Source organism: Temnothorax curvispinosus, unplaced genomic scaffold (assembly GCF_003070985.1).
Source record: "Temnothorax curvispinosus isolate PA1 unplaced genomic scaffold, ASM307098v1 QBEX01011856.1, whole genome shotgun sequence".
NCBI classification, from domain to species: domain Eukaryota; kingdom Metazoa; phylum Arthropoda; class Insecta; order Hymenoptera; family Formicidae; genus Temnothorax; species Temnothorax curvispinosus.
The window spans coordinates 941256-944787 of NW_020221636.1; the positions used below are offsets into that span (position 1 = coordinate 941256).

Below are 3532 nucleotides of genomic sequence, written 5' to 3' on the forward strand. Positions count from 1 at the left end.
CACGCTGCTTCACGTTACGGCGATCGTAATTTCTTAAGTTCACGTTACGTTACTTCGCGTCCGTCGCGTTCCGTTACGTTAAATTCATCGTAATCCCGGCATAAACGGCAAAAGTACATCTGTGAAATTACGATCGCCGTAACGTGAAGCAGCGTGCATTGAAAAATGATTTGACAGCGTTGTTAAAAAGTTGTGGTGTGAATAGAGTCGAGAACGTTGATTGGTTGAAAGAGTCACGTGAACAGCCCGATTTGACATTGGCAAGCTTTCACGTCGCGTTGAGTTCTGATCATGAAGAATAGAGATAATAGAGATAAGGAGGACGAACTTCATGTTTCGAGATAAGCCCAAAACCCGGTTACAGTAGTAGTTCGAAAAACATACACCGACAGCGTTACGATCGACAAACTGGCATCTGGCAGTCGGGAAGAGACAGGAGGAGGTAGGATATGGGGTCCGCAGGAGAAATTGCTCCGCGTAGCATTTCTTTAAGCTTAGCGCACTTATGGATCCAAGTTTCTGACACTTGGCTGTATTGACCTGTGACAATAAGAGGCAGGAGCCAATAATTAGAAGAAAGACTCCCAATATCGCGGACTTACACAGGTATGTACAGACATAGATTTTTGTACTTTATTAATTAATTTAAACAATCAAGGATTGTATACATTCAAGTACAATGTGGTTTCCAGAAACATTCAAGTGTAAAAAACTCAGATATTGGAGTGTGGATTAGAAAAAATAATGTAGGAATTGAGGAAAATAAGTGAGGTTAGTATACGTCCCGAGATTTTTAAAACACCATTGTGTGATTACATAAATTATTCTGCGAAATTAAACCTTTTGTTTATTTTTCTATTTTGCAGAAACCCAATAATCGATTATTGGATTACAGAAGTTGAAGCAAAATTCGAAATCTTAAAGAATGTTTTTGAAAATGATAAATAAAACTTAAATAAAAATATGAAAATAGTATGTATACAAAGAGAGAGAGAGAGGGAGGGAAAAAAATAAGTACTATTCTCTTTTATCCACGAATTGTACATAAATAATACTTGATAATATAATTAAAAAATTGTATAGATAATATTTACCATGGAAAATTACTCAATTAAGTATAATGATCTACCTCCAATAACATTTAAATATTTGAAAAAAAACATACAATTAGTTAAAAAACCAGATAATTGGGTTACAGTCGAGTATGAGAAATGTATAATATTTGTTGAAATATTGAACAATCTAGAAGAAAGAATGAAACTTGTTATAAAACATGATTTAGAAGTTGATATATTACGTAATAATGAACTGTTATCTTGGATGACATGTAAAAAAATTAAATCAATAGATCAATTATCCGGAGTGATAAAAACATTAGATCGTTTATGATTTTAATGAGTCAACTTGAGTTACATTTTTTGTTATTTAGTACGACATATTTTATATCTTACCGGAAAAGAAATACAGCAAATGTAATGAGTAATATGAAAATTTGAAAAACTTTATTTAATCGTACAAGATAACTATAATGTATGTATGTCTATAAACTATTATGCTTTTTAACATATTCTTGCAAGTATTGCAATTTAAAAGTATGAAGTAATAAAAAAATGTAATCTTATAATCTCTTTTAAATCATTGTATTTGTATATATAACCCCAAGGAGATATATGTAACACTAAAGTATATATTATATATTATATAATCTTCAATAAAATATTACATATATAATCTGTAACCTTATAATCATATAATCTCTAATAAAATATCTTTCATAAAACTTTCAACATAGTATTTTAATTATTTGTATCATAAAACATACTACAACTTAGCATCTTTGCGTGCTCGGCGCGTCTTTTGTCTTTTTGTACAGTTGTTGGCATTGTACCGTTTTGCTAAAAAATCAGCACAAATTATCACATAAAAACTCATCACAGATGTAATCAATTTTCTTTGGTGCAATGGACATCCTATTAGAAGTAACTCAGACTGCAATTCTTGAAGCGCGTAGCTCATGTGAAATACAGTATCAGAATTGATGGATTCTACTTTAACAATGTCTAATATCGTTTTTTCCATCAGTTGTACCAATTTTATCAAGTCGTCAGATGGATGAATCAGATATCCTCGAGATAGCAATGCAATCATCCGATGGTCCTTGGTGATACTCGCAAACTTTGAATGCAGTCATCACATTTAGTCCACTTTCCGGCTTTTCGAACTACATATCCAGCCATGTATTCGATAATAGAAAAAGAAGGATCTTGTGTTGCCATTTTTTCGTTTGCAATTTGTTTATTTATCTGATCCATATTATCGTTGTTGGGTTTGCCGTGTTCGATGATACTGTCCATGATCTATATCCATTCTAATTGTCCAGCCTGACTTGCAGGTATGTTTGAAAAATTTAACAGGGAGTGAAGCATTTCACCTCCAGAAACATTTCTACCCTTACATGGTTTTATCAAAGAATACATGCTCATGAGACGAAACATCTGGCCAAACAATGTTGAATCAGGATGGTCGTTTGACCCGCATACTCCTCTCGCCAAACCGAAGAAGCGTTCCAAGGCATCTTGATTCAACCTAGCAGTCATTAAGTATTTATAGTTGCACTCGTAAGTCAAACATCTAAGTATTTCTAGAGTAGCTCTCAGTGTAATCTTCAAGCCATAGCACGTGCTTTCCGTTATAAAATAAAAACCATTTTTTTTTTGCAGTTATTTCCCATTCGTGTAAATATTCGAGAAACTCAGTGATCACCTAAAACAATAATGTTATATGGTCGTTAATAACCTGGGAAGTTGATGTAATTTCACAAAAGTACAGACAAAAGTTAGAAAAATGTTAAAAAAATAAAAATTCTTACAGTTTCTTCATCACTACCAGGTCTCAAAGCTTTATTGGGAGTTCGAGGCATCATGACTTCTATCAGCCTGTTTATTCGTTTGATAAATTGAATTGTTGGTTGACAATCCGCAAGCTCAGGATGATATTCCTGATATATAGACATAGAAGCCGCGACTCGATCTTCGAATAACTAAAAATAAAATGCATATATAGAAATCAGAATATAATAATTTTTTTCTTTTATTTATTTGCAAATTATTTTTTTACTTGGAACGCCATCGGTACATTCATTTTCTGATAATATTTTGGATCTAAGTGATCAGGTTTCAATTTATGAGCAACTTTCAAACCATAAGAATGATGTTCGGACTCTATTACTGCCTTCCAATGTTTCTTTTTTATCACTCCATCGGGTGTCTGCAAAGCATAAAATATTACTATAAAATGGATGGATGTATTCAAAGCGTATCAAATAAAATATGTTATCCACATTAAACTATACTCATACTAGAATGAGCACAGTTTGGATTACTCGAGAATAAAGAAGTGCTTATTCCACTATGGTTATAGTTCAATGATTACCCATATCTCCAGTTGTGATGTAATAAAATTACGGAAGTTTTTTATCAGATGGGGGAAATCAGATAAAAACCATAACTTTCTGTCAGGATCGTAAGGATGT

At 32.7% G+C, this 3532-nt stretch overlaps 1 long non-coding RNA gene across 1 annotated transcript; it reads left to right on the forward strand.

Annotated features, from left to right (window-relative positions):
• Positions 1–439: 439 nt before the first annotated feature.
• On the forward strand, positions 440–1160 carry LOC112461878. Its single transcript, XR_003041600.1, has 3 exons — positions 440–606; positions 693–771; positions 867–1160. It is a non-coding gene; the product is annotated as an uncharacterized LOC112461878 (long non-coding RNA).
• The last annotated feature ends 2372 nt before the right edge of the window (positions 1161–3532 follow it).